This window comes from Harpia harpyja, chromosome 10 (assembly GCF_026419915.1).
Source record: "Harpia harpyja isolate bHarHar1 chromosome 10, bHarHar1 primary haplotype, whole genome shotgun sequence".
Classification (NCBI taxonomy): domain Eukaryota; kingdom Metazoa; phylum Chordata; class Aves; order Accipitriformes; family Accipitridae; genus Harpia; species Harpia harpyja.
In genome coordinates, this window is record NC_068949.1 from 12,443,427 (window position 1) to 12,465,813 (window position 22,387).

At 39.8% G+C, this 22,387-nt stretch overlaps 1 long non-coding RNA gene across 5 annotated transcripts in view; it reads right to left on the reverse strand.

Annotated features, from left to right (window-relative positions):
• Positions 1-827: 827 nt before the first annotated feature.
• LOC128147429 (uncharacterized) overlaps positions 828-22,387 on the reverse strand; it is a 43,362-nt gene continuing 21,802 nt past the window's right edge. Inside the window, exons 3-7 of one of the 5 annotated variants that reach the window (XR_008237021.1) lie at positions 20,680-20,846; positions 19,771-20,581; positions 16,122-18,700; positions 14,550-14,613; positions 12,515-12,938 (exon numbers count right to left, since the gene is read on the reverse strand). This is a non-coding gene — a long non-coding RNA (uncharacterized LOC128147429). Of the gene's footprint in view, positions 2,977-12,511; positions 12,939-14,549; positions 14,614-16,121; positions 18,701-19,770; positions 20,847-22,387 lie in introns of those variants that run through there. The other 4 variants (XR_008237024.1, XR_008237022.1, XR_008237023.1 and 1 more) reach the window with 4 other exon arrangements.

A 22,387-nucleotide genomic window follows, 5' to 3' on the forward strand; every position in this document is an offset into this window, starting at 1 on the left:
TTTAAATCATGGTACAGCTGAAATCAGCTGCAAAACTTCCATTTACTTCAATGGGACTAAAAGTTCCCTCTGAGCATCTAATCAGTTTTCTTTATACTGTCATTTTTCCTGTTCCTATTATGAATACTACAGCAACTCGTCTGCACAGCCTTCTCCACAGCTTTTCAGCTCCAAGAGCATTTCCTGATTCAATTTAGCTCATAAACAACTGTATTTTTTGTTCTTCAAATATATTTCAAAAATGGTACAATTTTCACAAATGGACCCCATCTCAGTTAAATTTGTTCCATCTAACATTAGTAAAAGCACACAGATTTTCCTCAGGATACAGTGTATAATACTTTTGTTTCATAGTTGATTATAGATAGTGTTTTTCTGCATATCATTATAAAGATTGAAGGAGCGTCCTCAATACAGCTCACAAATGAATTCAAATACTGAACCTACTCCTTTTTCTCCTAAAAATACTAATGCTCTTTTAAAAGTGTGGAGCTTTTTCACTCCCACTTAATGTTGAAATTCACTCATTAATTCTGCCCGGTATAAGAAAGTATTAATAATAAATAATAGTAGAGTTACGTGGTAAATCTCAGATGCTCTGTTTATTACATGCCACAACGGGTTTAGCACATAGTATTTACTCATTATGCTGCAGAATGCTACATATAATCTCATCTAAAAACTGAACTTGCCTTTTGCAAGTTGTAACTTGTTTTGCAGTGTCTAGAATGACAGCACACCATGGACTTATTTGCTCATCAAGTCACTGGAGGGAGCTAAATAAACACTTACATCAATTTTGGTGAAACAGAATTAGTAACAAGAGCACACAATAACAGATGCCAAAATATTTGTTCCAAACTAGAGTCTAGAAAGACTACAAAGCCTTGAAATGTTTGATGAGTATGAAATAATACATAGTTAGTTTAAATATTTAGAAAGAAGAATACATACAGTGCTGCTCACTGGTGGGACATTCCTTAGGTGAATCAACAGCTTGGAACAAATTCAACATGGTGGATGTTCAACTGAGGAAAATCTGCTCACATTCATGCAGTGACATTGTAAATCAGCTGGTTTCTCTGATGTGCATGTGTAACTGGTGTCTGCAACATAACCCCTGAAATTGCTGCCTGTTCATTTGACTTATATATGAACTCTGTATTTATAATATTTGAAATTTTCTTTTTTTTTTTAAACCAACAAAATAACAGGAAAATCCATTAGCAATCTGAGCACTGCTTCAGCAGCATGTGAGAGGTTACTCCCAAGGGATCACATTACCATGGAAGAGAGGAAGCTAATGATGCCCCCTGTAGCAAGGGTGTTCATATTGACAAAGAGTAAGATCATCACTCTGCCTGACACAGGTTAATGCAATACAGTAAAGTGACAGAATGCTGGACCACAAGGTGGTGAGTAGAGACAAAGAAATCTGAACTAGGAAAGGCATTCTTAGGAGAAAAATTATTTAACAGTTTGAAATAACATAGCTAAGTATGAACACACATTATACCCTGGACACATAGTGTGTCATGCTAGTTTATATACTGTAAGAAATCGAGATTGCCCTGCGTGTTTTTATTGCATGTGAGAAGACAGCATTGATTACAAATGTCCACGTCTTTTCTCCCATGAACAACACATAGATTAGCTTTTCCAGAAAAAGTCTCCCAGTTTTGGCTTGATGCCCCCATGTCATGGTATTAGAGATATATACAATCAGATGAACTGCTGGCATAAGAGAGTATAGTATGACTTTGATTTACACTAATGAAAAATCTGGCCCACTGCTACACTGGATAAAACTGTTACTGTTGAAAACACAGAATGTAAAACATCCTAGCAGAAGAGGCAATGTGCTATGCAAATTCAAAGCACCCAGGGCCAGTATGAACCTAAAACAGTCGTCAGATGGCAAAAACTTTCTGCCACTGCTGATTTGACCTAAGTGAAAGCCTCTCCTAAACATTACTAATTTCCTGAGTCAGCAAGTTCCTTTAATGTCTGTCACTAATCACACAGATTTACAACTCATTACAATATTTGTGAACCAAAGGAAAACCCTCTGAGTTTTAAAGATTATTAAAGATTTTTATCCCAAAACTGAAAAAAAAGAAAAAAAAAACCAAACAAAAACCCCAACCCTATAAAGACAACAGTAAGCAATGGCAAGATTTTGACATTTGACATTACCGCAAGATAAGAAGCATCTAATCTAAGGGAGGAAAACAATTACTTAGGGCTAGCTACGTGTATGGCAACATGTCCATTACCACTCCTCTAAATATCAAAGCTCCTGCAGTCCTTCCTCACTATCCCTGTAAGTTGGAAATCAGCTTTGCCATTTATAACACATGGCATTTCACCAAGGCACCCAATTGGGAGATATTTTTAGACTACAGAGGAGAGATTTGTTGGTTAATAACCTTGCAGCATTCCTGCATTATGTTGGTGGAAGAGTCACTGACAAAGTAACAGTTCGAACACTGGTTTTCTGTCATACCCTTGTTCTTTGTTGAATTCATCACCTTCAACCAATAGCTTCTAAACAGCTGAAAGCTCAGAAGTCTGTAAAAGTAAAATGCCAGTGTGCAATGTCTTGGATAAAATTCAGTTAAAGATCACAAGGTTAGGAACTGATGAAGCAAAAATTTCTACTGTGGGAACAGACAGTATCTAATTAGACATACAGGTTTGACCTGTTATGTGTGTATACATTTAAAATCATTCTGTTGTCTGCTGGTGCCCACTTTTATCTTGCTTCATTGACATTTTTGTAGTAATAGGTTACTTACTATAATCAATGGACATTTTTCTTTAATAACATATACAAGGCATTAGCTCATGTTACGCTGTCACATAAGAACTACTCACATAACTAAACTCTTGTGGATAGGTTGGCAGGGGAGGGCCCACAGCTTTTGGAACATAAATTTACTTTGTTTTGTTCATTAATGTCTCCATGCTGCTGACCTAGAGAAGAGATAATTATTAGGTGTTTTCAACACCATTTCCCATTGAAATTAACTTGCCATACAAGGAGCACGAAACAAGCACTGCAAAACAGGTACAGTCCCCATATCTTTCCACTGAAGCAGAGTGAGCACTACAGATTCAGCACATTTCTAATACTGGTTATATTGTTCATGCAATTTAGCTTTCACATTGTGTAGATATCTCATACCTCTTTCATTAGCTGAAGCAATTAAAGTACAGTCAGATATAAGATTTATATTTTCATATTCCCTCTTTGTGCGATTCATTTTGAGATAATTAAAATAATTTTTCAGTGAAGCTGTCACAGCATAATGAAAAATGTTATGGGAATATAAACAAGAATTGTAAACATTTTATGAGGTTTTTTTTTAAAGGGGGAGGGATCCACAACAGCTTTAAAAGATCAAAAAGGATTCCCAAGGTGAAGAAAGAACTATAACAGGATTTTTAGAAGTCAGCTTACAATTACTTGAAAATAATTACTTTCCCAGAAAACAAGTATATGACTAAAACATCAGCTGATTAAAATAATTCAGCATTTTTTCCTCTTATTTTCTCTGTACAGTTATTACTGTACTTGTCTAGATAAAAACAGAGCAGACAATATGAAACAGTACACACCATTTCCTGCATTAGCTGCTTTAATCTGCTGTGATTGAGAATGTATTTCTGGACACAGTCCAGACAGGCTTCTGGCAATCAGAACAGTGAAGAGACCTGATGTACCTTGTTAATTCTCTTAAGGCTAAATCCCACAGTCCTTGCCCAGGCAAAATTCTTATTGAGAGTTTTATTTAGGTTAGATTTTGACCTATTAACCTTAACATCTTGAATTCATGGTTCTTTCATCCATACTCTTTAAATAAAGTATCAGGTTTACTTAATATACTGATACAAAAAGATATTACTTGGTACATCTAATGTCATGTGTTGTCATGCCACTGGGGAACAGCACTGGAGAAAACCTTTCTGTGAGTTATGGTGTAGTTAAACTGATGTGAACATACTGAAATAGAAGATGGGCATTAGATCATTCACATCCCCATTTTGCAAGCTGATATGTACAGGAAAACCACTGAATTCACATACAGAACCAATTACGTGACTAACTTCAGGGCTGAAGGAGTTCACTCCAGCACAATTTTTTTGAGTTTTGTCCCACTTCATTTACTGCCTATTCCTCTGGAGACTGATCTACGTTTTAGTAGTTTTCCTTAAGTTATCCTTGTGTTCTTCAGCAGTCTGGAATTTTTTAACTCTTTGTGAGTACTCACAAGCCAATGTGAGTACTTAGGGGGTGACATTCATTTAAAGAATATACCTCAATGGAGATCTCTCTTGTTCCTTCAAATATTGGTTTTGGAACTTCTCCCCTGCCATGACAGTCTGCTTTGTCAACATCCCCAATACTTTTATTTACCTTTTTAATTAAAAATGGTAAAAAACCCTACCCAAACCAATTCTACAACAAAAGCTAAGTGTTTCTGCTCTTCTGGTGTCCTTAACATCAAATCCACCATTCAAAATCATTCAAGGCTTATTTTCTCTTCAGTACATTCTGTCCCTTGACATTTGTAAAGTTCCCCCCTGTATCTCTGCCTGCAAGTTGTTACATGACCTGAATCACTACAATCTCCATATTCCTTATCCTTTATGGCTAGCATTAACACCTCTGTTTGTTTGCTGGACTTTTTGCCACAGCCCTGCTTCAGTCTTCACTATGTACTTTGCTAAGACTTGCAGGCCTTAAAAACATTCTATAGGATAATGCAACTGATAGATACCTAAATGCCACCAGTTGGCTGCAACAGAGGCTGGATTTATTCCAAGGTTCACCATGTCCGTTCTCTATCTTCTTTGCTTTTATAGTTCCACTTACTTATGTGCCTTTACTTCTATGACTGCAGAGAAATATGCTTTCTGCTTGGAAATGTCTGCCATCAAAGACACAATGCAGACAAAGTTATCTGCAGTAGCTTTGAGCTAGATGGTCCAAAGAGCAATGGTATTAGTGACAAAATAGCAGAAATTTCTACACATTAACAGCAAATCCATTGTACCCTACAGACATACCCTGAACAGTCACTTTTCATGACAGACACTCCTGGACCCCAAGCCCTCCTTCCTTACGGATGACACTATAAGAGTCCAAGCGATCACTAGTAAGCTAATGATTCACTTCAGAGCAGAAAGTTCTCTAAAATCAGTTATTCTTAATTGTATGAAATTTCCATTACGTTCTTCATCAGCTGTAACCAATACAAATTCCCCTGTTGAATATTGCTTACCTGGAACTAGCTACCAAAAGCACTTTGGTAACTATTCTAACAGGGTTTGATGCTGTGTAATTTTCTCTTTAAAAAACATTTTAAATCATCTACTGGTTTTCTGTTTTCATACTAATACCAAAGCTACCTGTGCAAGCAATGGTGTGAAGTTAAAAGTTGAAGGAAAAAACCCACACTTTCTATGTCTAACAGTTTTGCAGTAGGCAAGCACTTAAAAGGAACCAGACCACCCAGTTCACAGCACTGTTCTATTTGAAGTCCTTCTGATGTTGAAACTAATTATGCATCTGGCTAGGCAGGCTAGCATCAGAGCTAGAGAAACAGCTTGAAAAAAAAATCAACAATTTCGGGTTTAAAGGATTAGATTCACACTCTAATGAGAAGCCACAAATAATCATGAACTCTCACTTTGTTTTATGAGCATTCATTGCTGTTCTGTTGGATAAGATATGGGCTATTTTTAGATAATAGTTCATAAAGAAAATGTCCTGTGTAGTAAATAATACAAAATGTTTCCTTTTCTTAAGAGTAGAACTAAAGTTCCAAGTTACAGCCATTGGTATTACTGTATGCAATAACAAAATGCGTGACCCTCCTTTCCAAACTAACAAAAATTTTAAAGGAAGAAACTAAGCTGTGGGTGGAAGTGCTCAGAATGTAAGTTAGTAGAGACACACCTTCTGCTGGAACGAGTGTTTTGGCCAGCATACTTTCCATCTGTTCCCTAAACAAAGTGAAAAACTGTATCACTAAGAGGAGCTTTCTACTGGTACAATCATGTTCAGAGCTGGTATGTGCCAGCAGGAACAATGCATTTTGAAAAATAAAGGCCATTCAGGGGATAAGAAGCTCTGTTCCCTCTCAGAAAAGAATGAGAGAAAAAGAACAGAAAAGAACAGAAAAGGATAGAGGAAAGAAAACCTGTGACAAGCAACTTTATCTCCTTTTTTTCACTATCTTTCTAGCAAGAGCACTCTTACCTTACCTGTAGGTTCTCATTCATGCAGAGCTTCACTTTAAACCTCTCCCTTTCACACAAACATCGTTGTTGCTCACATAGTTATAGGTCTTGCTTTCAAATGAACAAGGTTGTGCAGAGTATCTACAGCCTCCAAGTGCCCACAGGGTAACTACTCTTCTCCTAACCACAATCCCTTGGCAACCCAGCCAAGCTACGGTTTGAAAGACATGCATTATGAGTTAGGGTGTCATCCACCCTACCTCACACTCACCCTTTAATCATCCACCACTGCACAGACACATATGTCCTAACAATTTCATTTCTGTCATTTCCCCCCTTCTCATTTAGAGCCCTCACAGAACCTCATTTCTGCCAGGCATCTGCAAGGGGAAGCTAACCAAGGGCAAGCTCTCAGTAGAGCCATGGCACTTTAGCAAGAGATGCAGCAGAACTGGGGAACTAGTAATGTAAGTGCTAGCAAGGACATTGATTTACATACATGGCATCAGGGTACATCAGTATAATTGGAACTGCAGAAGCAACACAAATATTAAATACAATTAAGAAACCAAAGTCCTTTGGTGAGATAATTCACATTTGTAGCATATTTTTTTCTGTAAAAGGAAGTTAAAGTTGTCCTTTGAAACTTCTTTAGAAGTGGGAAAAAATTAAGTATGGAAACCCAGATTTTTAAAAAATGCCCTCCTTTTTCTCCTAAAAATGCCATCTTTTATTTTAGGACACAACACCACTTAGGAGTAAAAGACACTTAAAATTTCTGTTCCTATCAATTTTCTCTTAAGTGTCTGCTGTCCCAAACAATACTTCAGATATGTTATTTAACCTGGGAAAGCTAAAGCAACATTTGGATTTCTAAGCAAATATAAAATGTAATTTTAATGAAAATAATCCAGCACCAATTCCCACTTTCTGTTTTCTGCCTATAGTTTAGACATGTAGGTATTTTTTGTATTTCTTTTTCTCCTGAGTCTAATCTGACATTTTCTTCCAACACACACAATTTAAGTCCTAAAGAAGGCCAGAAGCAAAATTTCTGGCTGGTAGAACTCCACTGAAGTCAAGGGGAATTTATCCCATGTGTATAAAGATCTGGGGGCATAGCAGCTGTAGCTTAAAAAGAAAGCAGAAAAGTTGAAGCACTCTAGACACAAAAATGAGGTGTAGAAGCTTGCTTATATGGGTAAATTAATGAGCTTCAGTAAGTGATCCTGATTTACCGCTCTGGAGCTGTCACCTGCCATATAGAATACCCTTACAGCCTTGTTCCTTTTATAGTTACAAAGGCGCTAACGCTAGTATAGCAGGATTTTAGCAAAAGAGAATTGAATCTACAAAACCCAAATATATTTATCTGAAAAATAAAAAACATCGTGTACCGAAAGATAAAAGCATAAGCCTTCTGCACAAAAGATTTACATGAACCTGACTACTGAGTCATTTCCTTCATTTAAAATTAGTTGTTGCATGAGTAGCATAACTAATGAAATGGTTTTCTTATAGATTTGTCCCCTACTGTCATGACCCAGTTCCTGCAGCAATATTTCCAGCTGCATCCTGCAAGAGACTGCTAGAAAGCAGAGTTATAACTAATCTGACAGTGCACAAATGCTAATTGGATGGTCAGGTACATTTTGACTGATTAGCTACAACCAAATGTTACATATAATGTGTGAGTTCTCTCAGGAGGATTTTCATTTGTACAGTTCTCTTCTAGTCACAGGACAGTTCTCCCAAATTTTGTACCCAATTAGAGACATCTGTGAGTCCTACCTATTCCTCTTTCAGATTTCACTGAAGTTAACCCCTGGGCTCAAAAGTAAATGGAGGTAGGGGCAGAACTGACAGAGACACAACCACTACACTATGGAAGTGTTTTCCTTGGGTACCGGACTTACAAATAAAAAAAAAAAAAAAAAAATCTGCAAATACCTGAGAATCCCTGTCACTATAACAAAACACTTCATTTAAACATCATAGAATTTCTTTCCTTAATCATACTTATACATAATGAGAGACAGCAAACATGTAACTAAAAAGCAGATGCTTGTGCTGTTATTGTGACTGTATGTCCTTTGCCTGAGGACAAGCTGAGGTAACAGGCTAGCCTTGTCACGTCAGGGGTCAACCAGTTCTAAGGTTTCAAGGTCTTCATAGGTTTAGAAATGGGGACTGCAGCAGGCTCAACTACCTCTCAGAGCAGAGTTGGTGGGGAATACAGTGAATGTTTGTTTTTTTTTTCCAAAGGAAAAGCCTTAAAGGGATGAAGGATTGGAGAGCAAATAACAACTGGGGGAGCTGTGAAGCAGCTGGGTCTTGTTAGTCTGTCAGAGCATTTTATAACATTGAAGGCCAAAACTAGATATTCTTCATCAGCAAGGCAACCACGTGGAGAGAAATGTTGTCATGAGTTCTAACTGACATTTCTCTGAGCAGACAGGATTTGGAGGTCTAGATTTCTTCCTTGCCACTGGCAAGGATTTAATAAAAGACTGTGGGTGGATCCACCTGAAGTGCAGGACAGTTTCCTTACCAATTCCACCCTGGGAAGTGTGAGGTTCTCAAGAATTTTTTAAAATACAGGTCATCAAGTAGTTCTCATGAAGGGAGTCAATACTTTTTGTTTTCTTTCCTGAAACCGAAGTGTTTTGTTTGTGCAAAGCTTTAGTTGATCCTAAGTCCAACACATTAGATTTTGTTCAAAGTCCGATAACCACAGTTTGGAAGAAGGGCTGGGGGGAGAGGGGGGTAAGGGAGGGGGGGTGATGGTGTAGTTTTTATCTTGGATTAAAGACAGTACAGTGGCACTTGCCTTCCAATTAGCTTAAGTCCCTATTTCATCTGGCTAGGCAATGTGATCAGAACTCAAGGCTGCAGCTGCCACCACAAAATAATACAGCAAAATAATTCAACATATTCAAATACTAAATGATATCTTTGAAAAAGGCAATGTAGGAGTTGTGCCACCCAGTGGAATAACTAAGAAGAAAATACTGTATACAGGAAGTTCTACAGTGCACAAACTGCAGAGTACTTTCCATGGTATCATTCAGACCATGGTTGTTAATTCAACTCTATTATTGATCTTCTGTAAACTCAGCAGGACGTGCCAATACTTCTTTGCCAAGGTAGAGAAAATAAGATTTTAAGCAGAAGGCTAGTTGATGGGAGGTGTGCTCCTTTAACTTATTCTGTATCTTTCATGGGTGTATATAGATTTGATCTCTGAAAGATTCCCTTGTAATAAATTAAAATGTTCTGCCTCAGCCATGTAACTTCTCTCTTGCTATTTGGCAGTATATTCATTTCTACAGAGTATTTCTACAAGACATTAATTGGGGCTGCCACTGAGAAGCCAATGAGTAAAGACTATAGCTCTGGTCTCAGCAAATAACTGTAATTTTACTATGCAAAGTGCAAGCAATCTCAGTCCCCATACCCAACAATCAAACTAGCACAGGGGGACTGTCTGACCAGGAAACACTCATTAAGGATGTCTAGCAAGATCAACCTAAGGAGGTGCATTTCAAACAAAGTCTCTAACCTTGGGGCAAGAACTTAACTGACTAAGATGTACTTGGTGCTTGTGGTGAAGTCTTTTCCTATACTACTATTTAGCAAGACATCCTCTGCCCCACTCATTTGAGAAAACAGTTTGAAAAAAAAAAAACCATTACAAATAGATATAAAAGACATTATAAATCTCTTACAGACATTTTCAGGTAAAAGCAAACTGTGGCTCCTTTTAAGCCTCCTTGCTGTAAACTGAAGGACTGGGAGAATCTAAGCAAAGCTGCAGCATGGGAAAAATGCCTTCTGTCTTGCATGGGGTATCAATGTGAGAGCCAGTCAATGCCTTAGCAAGTGCCAAAGGTAACATTCAGAATCCTTCTGCTGTGGAGTCAATAAATAGCTAGAATCCCTCTCTCCAACAGCCCAAACTCCAATATCTGCTGATGCGTGCTAATATGCTAATACTGTAATATATTTGCCAATGTACACATTTGGTATGAGGTAGAGCCTTCTACATAAACATTAAATGCTCGTTCGAGACAATGTCAATTTCTGATGTAACCATCTAAGTGGTCTTAGTGGTGAACATCAGTATGGGGCAGTTTTGCTTAAATAATGCTAGGTCTTTGTGTGTTTTAAAAGGCCTCCAAATACAATGCCATAACACCAGGCACAGAGGAACACCAGGCCTTTTTTCAGAATCCTTGAGAAGCATGTTAAATTATCTTATTCTTGGTACATTAAACAAGTTGCCATACTGCCAGCCATGTGACCTTTCAGTTGCAAATCTCTTTTCATAGAATCATAGAATCATAGAATCATTTCGGTTGGAAAAGACCTTCAAGATCATCGAGTCCAACCATTAACCATGCCCCCTAAACCATGCCCTGGAGTACCCTGTCCACTCGCTTTTTGAATACCTCCAGGGATGGTGACTCAACCACTTCCCTGGGCAGCCCATTCCAATATTTGACAACCCTCTCAGTAAAAAAATTTTTCCTAATATCTAACCTAAATCTCCCTTGCCTCAACTTGAGGCCATTTCCTCTCGTCCTATCTCCAGACATCTGACAGAAGAGACCAACACCCACCTCACTACAACCCCCTTTCAGGTAGTTGTAGAGAGCAATAAGGTCTCCCCTCAGCCTCCTCTTTTCTAGACTGAACAACCCCAGATCCCTCAGCCGCTCCTCATAAGGCTTGTGCTCAAGGCCCCTCACCAACTTGGTTGCCCTTCTCTGGACACGCTCAAGCACCTCAATGTCTTTCCTGTGGTGAGGGGCCCAAAACTGAACACAGTACTCGAGGTGCGGCCTCACCAGTGCCAAGTACAGGGGAACAATCACCTCCCTGTTCCTGCTGGCCACACTGTTCCTGATACAGGCTAGGATGCGATTGGCCTTCTTGGCCACCTGGGCACACTGCTGGCTCATATTCAGCCGGCTGTCAACCAGCACCCCCAGGTCTTTCTCTGCCGGGCAGCTTTCCAGCCACTCTTCCCCAAGCCTGTAGCGCTGCATGGGGTTGCCGTGACCAAAGTGCAGGACCCGGCACTTGGCCTTGTTAAACTTCATACAATTGGCCTCAGCCCATCGATCCAGCCTGTCCAGATCTCTTTGTAGAGCCTCCCTACCCTCAAGCAGATCGACCCTGCCTCCCAACTTGGTGTCGTCTGCAAACTTGCTGAGGGTGCACTCAATCCCCTCATCCAAATCATCAATAAAGATATTAAACAGAACAGGGCCCAACACCGAGCCCTGGGGAACACCACTCGTGACCCGCCGCCAACTGGATTTCACCCCATTCACCACGACCCTCTGGGCTCGGCCATCCAGCCAGTTTTTCACCCAGTGAATAGTGCACTTATCCAGGCCACAAGACGCCAGCTTCTCAAGGAGTATGCCATGAGAGACAGTGTCAAAGGCCTTGCTGAAGTCTAGGAAAATAACATCGACAGCCTTTCCCTCATCCACAGGCGGGTCACCTGGTCATAGAAGGAGATCAGGTTGGTCAAGCAGGACCTGCCTTTCGTAAACCCATGCTGACTGGGCCTGATCCCCCTCTTATCCTGGACTTGCCATGTGAGTGCTCTCAAGACAAACCGTTCCATAATCTTTCCCGGTACCGAGGTCAGGCTGACAGGCCTGTAGTTCCCCGGATCCTCCCTCCGACCCTTCTTATAAATGGGAGTCACATTGGCAAGCCTCCAGTCCTCTGGGACCTCCCCTGTTGACCAGGAATGCTGATAGATGATAGAGAGTGGCTTGGCAAGGACCTCAGCCAGTTCCCTCAGTACTCTTGGATGGATCCCATCAGGTCCCATAGATTTGTGAGTGTCCAGATGGCGTAGCAGGTCCCTAACTAATTCCTCCTGGATTAAGGGGGGTATGTTATGCTCTTCATCCTTACCTTCCAGCTCATGGGGTGGAATACCCTGAGGATGACTGGACTCACTATTAAAGACTGAGGCAAAGAAGGCATTAAGTACCTCGGCCTTTTCCTCATCACTGGTTGCTACGTTCCCTTCTGTATCCATTAAAGGATAGATATTCTCCTTGGGATTCTTTTTACTGTTAACATATTCGTAAAAACATTTTTTGTTGTCCCTTACGATAGTGGCCAGATTTAGTTCTAGCTGAGCTTTCGCCTTTCTAATTTTCTCTCTGTATACAAAACTGCTTTTTCTTGCATTGGTTATTCAGCACGTTCTCAGAACACAGACATTTGTCTTGATTCCCTTATCATTTGATAGTCATCACAAAACACAGGATAAAAAGGACCGTGTTTATTAAGATGAAAGGCATGTGAATGTGTTCCTTTTCAGTATACATCTAAATACTCACTGTCAAATATGAGACTACCATCTAGCTTCAAAAACTGTAAGGTTTGCATTTTGGGGGCTTTCCCTAAGTGCATTTAAGCTTTGCATGTATTTATGTGCGTGCATCCACTACACAGATAGCAAAAATACATCAAGAAAAACATCCAAACACATGCAAATATTTTTTGAATGAAAGCGTCAGCCTGATTTAATGAGCACATTTGTAACAGCGGTAGCTTCTCCTTTGTCTGTGTAGATAAGGATCCTGTCATGATGAGGCGCCCAGGTACAGAGATAAAAAGAAATCACCAGCTGCTCTTCTCAGCCTTTTCATTGCCTATGCAAGACAGGAAATAGCAAAAGGATCCATGGTGATAAATACACTGTCAGTGACCGCTGTTTTATTCTTAAATGTTCACCTGTATGATGATTTCAAGGCTGCTGAGACCTCATGTAACTTGCAAATATACACATAGCTGTGATCACATAAGAGGTAGTAAATTTTCAGATTGTGTCCATGATGAAAAAAATCTGAAGATGTTTACATTTCAGAAGTATAGAGCATTTTTTATTTATTTTTACTTCACGATTATGAGTTTAAACATAGGAAGTATATTCTTTCAGGACAGAGGTTTCCTTAAGCAGACTTACTGGAAATACTGAGGATTGAAAATGCAAGTGAACAAAGACACAGAGAGAATCTGGGTTTTAGACAGGTTTTGCATTTATGGACAAGTTAGAATTTTGTATTTGCAAATAGGTAGAGATGCCTTTCCCTTCTGAAAAAAAGTCAAACAAACACTTGGCAACAATCATTTGTTACTAATCCATTCTTTAGACATATTACCTTCATGCCAGTGTCAGCCCTATAGCTTTCAATTTAAACCGTGCATCTTTCAACTTCATATACAATATTTTAAATGTTTTGCCCTTTTTTTGTTCAAAATATTACCAGGCTTTCAAAGCTGCATGTTACCAGCATGTTCAAGTGTCTGTGCACTGACTCTAATGAACCTTGTTTCATTAATATTGCAGCCAACAGAAATGGATTTTTCTGTTTACACAGTGTTAGCCAAGTGAAGTTGTTGGGTTGACTCAGATGTTTTGTTTTATTATCCTGTAAGAGAGTTACAAATCTCAATTCAAGGAGCTTGCATTCTAGAAAACTGCTAGCATAGATTCCAGGCTAAGGTCACACATACGTGTAGACTGCCTGCTTGGAGGAAGAGCCAACAAGAAACAGTCAGGCAGCAGTGACCATCTGAGAAAGACAATGCAGGAGATAGTTAACCATAGAACTTTCTCTGGGAACATCCTCTTAAGTTGCTTCATTAGGAGTTACTTCGAGGGATACAACCAAATTTTGCTCTAATGTTTCATATTTGTGAGAAAGGGATATTGGGGTGACTACTCTAGAATCTTCCATTTCTATTCACCTAGCTCAAAATATCCTTGGTCTTACTAAATTATTAAGGTCGTATTAAGTGGTTCTGACTAAGTGACTCAGAACTCAGCAGTTAGTCTGGCTTTCTGTGATCTGCCAGTCTCTTCCTCCAGTATCTGCCACTCACACTCCTCTTTATCTCAGCCCTTGAGGACTGAAGAGATGGTTGGCTGAATTTAGCATCTTACAAGTGTGCTTATGCACTGGAGCATGCTTATGTGAATCTGACATGGTGAGCTGGTGGAAGAGTGCAGCTGGTTTAGCAATCACAGCAAAATAATCTTTCAAGCCAATCATGCTGTTCCTCTAGGCTCCTATTTCCAGAAGATCCCAACTAGAGGGTTTGCAACAAAACCAAAGCAAATGTGCATTGCCAGGAAGCAAAGCAGAACACCTTAATGTGGGTCAGTAGATCCACCACCTCATGACAGAGCTGGGGCTCTCACTGCTTGAAGGCATGTACTCTTTTGTCTACCAAACAGCTACTTTGATTAGATATTCTACCTTGTGCTGTCATCTTGATTTTCTTGTAGTCTCCAGCTGCATTTTCACATTTTCCTTGGATAATCTGGGAGAAGGAAGGGGCAGAATAAGCACAGTTAAAAGCAAAGTTTGGAGTGAAACATTATGAAAATTTTTATTTTTCAGGTGTGTCAGGTAAGACAAATAGCAGACTGTCACTCCTGTTAAAACCATATAGCATCCCATCACCAACTGTCAGCACAGATAATTAAGGAAATGCTCCTCCAACCACATAAATTGGGCTGGAATTATGTCCTGAGCTCATTTAACTACATTTCTACAAGAAACTAAGCACATCTTTTAGTCTGTTTAGGGCTTGGGCTGAACTTCCAACCTTAGATTTTTCATTTGTTTTTCTCCTGTTAACAATGGATAAGCCAGAAGGAACACAGACTTACAGATCTGAAATTCACCTGGCAATACTGGCAGCTCAAGAGTAAACATGATTCTGCTTGAAAGCTGACTAGCTTTTACACTTCTTTACTCAGATTTGTGTAAGGTAGGAAAAGATCTCTGTCCCAAGTCTCCTTATACACTAAGAATAAAAAATGAGCAAAGCAGCTGCCCTTTATCAGAGAAGGAGAAATAACTCCTTTATTCCAGCCAATGATTTACACAATAATCATGGATTCTTCTTTTTTTCACATTATATAGATTCTTTTTTTTTCACGTTATACAGAGGCTTAACTTACTCTGTACTTTTAAGAACTTTGAGGACCCTCTTGAAAAGACAGTTGGTATTTATTGTGAAATACTGATATATAGAAATAGAGGGGTGGGGAAGAGCTGATCATAACTTAAAAGTAGCTTTCATTTTACTGTGGAAAGACGTGGTTCCTCAACTGGAGGAGAATACCTCCACTTTCTGTTTTAGTCTAGGTATACTTCCTACCTATGTATGCTCCCCTGTGCTTTCAGCCCTCCAAGGTATATAGTGCTACTTTAAGCAGGAGGCTGGACTAGATGACCTGCAGGATCCCTTCCAACCACCATGTCTGTGATTCTGTCTCTCATTTCTATCACATTATTTCTTGCCCTTTCCACCCCACCCAGGCTTCTATGGCAGATACTTAATTTTTAAATTGTCCTACAGCAATTTCCTTTGTCTGCTTGCAACTATTGTCATCTGGCTGACAGGTCCAGCTGTGCCAATATGCCATGAACTGGCTGCTCAGCAAGAGCAGAAGCAGCTATCTGCACTAAGGTTCTGTTCATGAGAGAAGACCAGGAGGCACACATGGAAAAAATTTAAGATCTCTACCACAAGGCCAAAAAGAGAGGTCTGCTTTAATTCATGAGAGGCCTTGTGCAGTCCACCTGCCCTTCCTAGCAAAAGCCTAAGGAATGATATGACAACAGCCAGCCAACATTAAGACATCAGGAAGTAACTGAGGTCAAGAGGCATCTATGGTCACATCTGTTATCATGATAAACTGTCTAACTAGAATAATCTCACTTAGATAAGTGTCTGTGCCATGAAAACTGATCTGACAGCAATCCCAGTTACTGTCAAGAACCTCACCATTAGCCTGTGCAATAAAAAATTTAACTTACCAGTCACTGTCCTCCCTGCTCCAGAGGTGACCAGTGTAAATCAAGAGCTTGCTGTATCACAGATGAGCTGAGTGACTTTAATGAGAAATCACGTCCTTATGGATTACTGTTCCCTTGCCACATCTTGTCAGCAATTCTTCAGAAAATTATTCTACCATTCTCGATTGCAAGGAAACAGATGGCGCATGGAGGGAACCTCTCTGATGTGTAGTCTCTTGGTAAAACAAGAATAAATAAATTAAAGAGGCCAACACTAATACTGTCTTCTACCAAAATGCTGCTTAACTAGGTATATTGGGTTTGCGTGGCAAGGTTTTGGTAGCGGGGGGGTTACAGGGGTGGCTTCTTTCAGAAGCTGCTAGAAGCTTCCCCTATGCCTGACAGAGCCAATGCCAGCCGGCTCCAAGATGGACCCGCCGCTGGCCAAGGCTGAGCCCATCAGCGACAGTGGTAGCACCTCTGGGATAACATATTTAAGAAGGGGAAAAAAAAACCTGCACAATTGCAGCCAGAGAGAGGAGTGAGAAGATGTGAGAGAACCAACCCTGCAGACCCCCAGGTCAGTGAAGAAGGAGGGGGAGGAGGTGCTTCAGGTGCTGGAGCAGACATTCCCCAGCAGCCTGTGGGGAAGACCACGGTGAGGCAGGCTGTTCCCCTGCAGCGCAGGGAGGTCCACGGTGGAGCAGATATCCACCTGCAGCCCGGGGAGGACCCCACGCTGGAGCAGGAAGGTGCCCAAAGGAGGCTGTGACCCTGTGGGAAGCCTGTGCTGGAGCAGGCTCCTGGCAGGACCTGTGGTCCCATGGAGAGAGGAGCCCGTGCTGGAGCTGGTTTGCTGGCAGGACTTGTGACCCCGCAGGGAACCCATGCTGGAGCAGTTTGTGAAGAACTGCAGCCCGTGGGAAGGACTCATGTTGGAGAAGTTCTTGGAGGACTGTCTCCTGTGGAAGGGACCCCACGCTGGAGCAGGGGAAGAGTGTGAGGAGTCCTGCCCCTGAGGAGGAAGGAGCAGCAGAGACAACATGTGATGAACTGACCGTAACGCCCATTCCCCATGTGCCACTTGGAGGGGAGGAGGTAGAGAATTCAGGAATAAAGTTAAGCCCGGGAAGAAGGGATGGGTGGGGGGAAGGTGTTTTAAGATTTGGTTTTACTTCTCATCCTATTCTGATTTGATTAGTAATAAATTAAATTAATTTTCCCCAAGTCAAGTGTTTTTCCCATGACAGTAATTGGTGAGTGATCTCTCCCTCTTCTTATCTCAATCCATGAGCTTTTCATTCTATTTTCTCTCCCCTGTCCAGCTGAGGAGGGGGGAGTGATAGAGAGGAGTGGCTTTTGTGGGCACCTGGCATCCAGCCAGGGTCAACCCACCACACTAGGCTACATTTATTTTCTATTTAGCAGTTAGATAGGACAGTCATCATCTGATCCACATTTTGTTGATTCCTGCAATAGCTGCCTAAGCAATATACACTCTTTTCACAATGTGGAACACCAACAATGAAACAATCTACTGTAAGGCACAGACACAGATGAAGTGATATTAGTAGAAATACATGATTTTCCTTGGATTTCCAAGTAACTGAACAAACACCAGTGCATCTATACTTTAGTCATAATTTATACATACGCATACTGCATATGCATCTATGCATATGAAATCCATACAAGAGATAATAAATACTTAGTAAAGCACATTTATAACAACTCTTGCTAGTGCAATGAATCCCAACCCTTAGGAATTAAAGTGGCATGTTACAAAAATGAATATCTGAGTAGCAGTGAATGGATACAAAATGTATTCTTCATTTGTTTCCATGTTTCTCAGCTATGTAACAGAAAAAAGAGGGGAAAATTTTCCTAAAGACAAGAGTTATACACAAACTTGCGAATACCAACTTTAGCAACTTACAGCTCGAGAATAAGCAGAGAAATAGCATTTTTTCTTATGGAGGTATTATAGGAAAGTTTGGTTCAATTCTTGCATATAAATACAGAGATGGCTCCCTTAGAGAAAGTAATTCATTCAAACATACTTGGCATAGTGTTCAACAATCTTTACTTCTGCAAGCTGCAGCCAAGTAAAGCCACTGAGTAAAGCAACTCTATAGGTATGTAACTCATGAACATACTACTAAAGCCATCAAAAATTTGCTACTTCTACTAAGCTCCTGGAACTGTTGCTATACTAGTATGCTATTTCTTTGGTCAAAAGCACAGTGCTGTGGAAGGAGACAAGGTACTGTTTATAGGACAAGGGATAATTCAGAGGATGCCCTAAGAACCTGCACCATGGACTATTATGTGGCTGGTCTTCAGCTGTTCTTCTGAAAAGCTCTACACTCGTGTAGAAAATTAAAGCAAATCAAGTACTGGTTCAGTCTTCCAGACTTTTACTCCCTCTCCAAGGACTGCTGCTGGAGAGCATAAAGTTGGGATAAATATCTGATCTTCCTGTTAGAGGAAATTCCCTTTAAAGTACTGAGGAGACTTTCACACAGTGTTGAGTTTCCAGCCCCACTACACAAGCACCTCAGGCAGGTGCAGCCACAAACCTTCAGCTGACATAGCTGTCACTGGAAAAGTTCAGGTTCCCCAGCTAGTGGCAAGAAAAACAAAACAGAGAATACATTAAAATTTAAGAAACAAAAGCCAAAAATGGGATACAAACAGCTATCTGAAGTCTGCCTGAACAGTGTTTATCTCATCGGCAATGCCATGAAGGCCAACAGCCACTAAACCACCCATGCCACCACGAAAAAGAACTTCTCTGGAAAAACTGGATCTGCACAAATCATACACAAAAGAACAAGACATAGCTTTTGCTAGAACAAGGCCAGTAGCCTAGCAGTTGGCATTAAGCATATGAAAGTTGTGATGAAGGTAGACTGAGAACGTTTGCCATTTGTAGAATATGAACAGCTTTGATGCTACCTTTCATATTTCATAAGTTTTAGATAAAGTATTACATACAGTCTTGCCTTCCATGTCACAATCTATTACTTTTCACCTAAACACAGCGCTGCTGACACCTCCAGCACATCAAAAAAATCCGTTATCCTGGTGGTGGTGAAGATGACCAATTTGTACCTTCTTTTATTTTGTGCTGGCTATATGGTAGCTGCTATGATGCAAACAACCACTTATCTTGCAGAGCTAAATGGAGAGGATGTGACTCACATGCTCTGATACAGGTTGTTTATTAGTCATGACCACAACACCATGGTTTTGTGCTATGATAAGCCCTGACTCCTGCTATTCCTATTATGCCCATGAGTTTTTGATGATGATATATGGGAACATTCAGCTGTGAACGAGAACAAGGTGCCCTGTACTGTGATATTATCTGCTGTACTACCGTGCATTTTTACAGATGTTGGTGGATTTCCAGGAGCAACCGAGCAAACAAACCCAGCGCTGTGATCAAATTTGCTGCTGCATATGCAGCTGCCCCAGTTCTAAGCCACGCAGAATTGTCTGAATGTGGATTTCAGTACCTTTTTTAAGGCAAAAAGTATAGTTGGTTGTTTTACAACTTTTTCATCCTACTTTCAGCCAGTAATTCTCCAGCCACAGTTTTTAAGGCTGTCATTGCTACAGTTGATGCCATTTTCAAGCAAGGAGATGGACCTCATGACTTACTTACCAATGCCACTATCGAATCCATCTTTTATCTTCTGTAGTCTGCGAAGGAAACTAGAGACAGCAAGCAATTATACAGCTTCCATGAACCTGGCATGGGACTGCTGCCCATCAGACTACAAAGAGTCAGATATGTAATGGTTTAAAACATACCATAAACACAAATGGCTACTCTGAAAATGTAAGGCCTGAGAGTGGTTTGTAAATCCTGAGCTGTAAGATTTTATCACTGACGGTTCACCACTCCAGGTTCTCCAGAACCTACAGAATCTTCAAGTGTATAAGGCAGATCTGTATTTGGGGCATGAGTTCCAACTCACACCCATCCCTGAGCTTAAGCTCTTCTCCCACCCATGTTATTTCAGTGAGTTCCAAGGCATGCTATGTCCTGTTCTACCCTGGACATGAGCCCAGATGCACACTTCTATACCGTGTGAATGAACAGGCACACTGTGCCCAGTCCCATTTCTCATATCTACCCTTGCTGCATTGTGACATGGTCACTGGCAGGCACCTGAGTCTGCCACAGAACTCTTCACTGAAGAGGTGGTGGGGTTTTGAAGGCTTTCGGCGCTTCTATAATTTTATGGCCTTGAATCACTAAGTCACAAGCATTTTAATGTAGCAATATAGATAAAAATAGCCACATGAATTTTAACTTATTCTTTGACCTGATGCATATAATGTTCATGATTGCAGGAGTCAAAGATCATTTAATATGGTCTCTGAAATATACATCATATATTTCCCCATCCTACCTCTATATTGCTGACAACACTGGTGGTTGTCCAAATATTTTCCAGAGGGCATCCAGACTTGATTAAATATACCAAGAGGTAGAGAATCCATCACTTTACTTAGTATTTTACTATAATTGGCTCACTTTAATTTTTTAAGTTTTTTTCCAGCTCACTAAGTCATTGATTCTTACATCTTCCCTCATCAGACTTGGATGAAGATGGTGGATAACAATAGCTTCAGTGTCACTGCTGAGTTATCTTCTACTGTCAGCAGATCAGAGAAATACATTTGTTCTCATCTTCTAGGAGCAGAACCTTGTTGAAGACTCCTAGGTTTTAACTGATGATACATTTATTACCAAGAAATTGCAATAAGAGATAAAGATCTTATTTGTGCCAATAGATATTTATGACATAAAAAGTATTAGTCACCACTATATTTTATCAGTTATCATACATTTCAAGCATTCTAAAATGTAAAATAACTTACGTGTGTGCATATATATATGAGTGTAAATATATATATGTGAAAAACATATTAGTTGCATGATAAAGGCCTGATTCTACAGAAACTTCAACTTTCTGCTCAACTTTACCCTTTGTAAACAGGACCATGGATTAGAAAGAAAGTGCAGTAGATCAAGTGCTCACATAGTTCTTTAGGGGCTATGAGCAGATTATGTGTTAGGATCATTTGGCCATTGGTCTAATTTATTAACTTCTCCCAAAGACAGCAAATTAACATTACCTAAGCAATACACAACCCATGTCAATACTTCTGCAGATTTCACTGTATTGTCTGACTGAGGTCACTGGATAAGCATTAAAAACAAAAACCTAACAAAAGTTTATATATATGCAATGAAAATCTGTTATTCCAGTTGTTTGTAACTTGCTTGAACTGCTAGTTTAACACATTCAGATACAAGTAACAGATTTTCCAGGGTTATGCTATATATATAGCCATATAATGCAAATGGTCCTGCCATCCCTGGATCAAAACTTATTATCTTTTATAAGATAAACTGTATGAGCACAGTCACAACTTGGTTTGACCTCTTCCTGCCACAGCAAGTCTGCACTAGAGTTGTTCTCCAGGTATGCTACAGAGAGGCTATTCTGAAGTGGCCTTTTAGAGTGGCTGTATATACATTCTCATGCCCTGATATAGTTTTTCCTGACATCTTGAAGCACTACAGCTACATGCTCAAGGAAAGACTTCACCAGAAAGGCAACATTCTTTGAAAAATCAATGAGATCAGATGTCCTGACTTGAGAAAGCAAGGAAGTAATAACAAGACCAGAAAACTTAACGTCATTATTTTATTATTCAAAATACTACATATTATTGCACCTAAACCATTTTTGTACGTTACTGTTTTTAATGAATTTTTAAGATTTTTCAGATGCACAGCACTGATCCCACCTGAAAAGTTTACATGTTAAAGATATATAACTTTTATCAAATTTTTTCCACAGTGGGGATTATTCTCTAAGGGTTGTACTTGAGGTATGGTGACAAGCTCTCTTCTATGGGAACAGCAATATAAACAAATATAAATAGCCATGTTAATAGCCAGATAAAAAGTAACAAACAATGTTTTATTTTATGGCATATTTTAGGGAACTAATACTTCTTTAACATGCCATATGTTGTCCTCTCAATTGCGTATTTCTACTGCCCTCAAAGATACAGTCCATAAGGCATACTCATACCTTCCATGTATTATTTAAAATGGAAATTATTATAGCTTTTAATACTTTTCTAAGCAATCTCTGAATTTCTCCATTTCACAGAACTAAACCAATTTTATAATTGATCTGTTATCTAAACAATTAACCTTTTAATACATACAAATATTAATCTGACCCTAGCCTTAA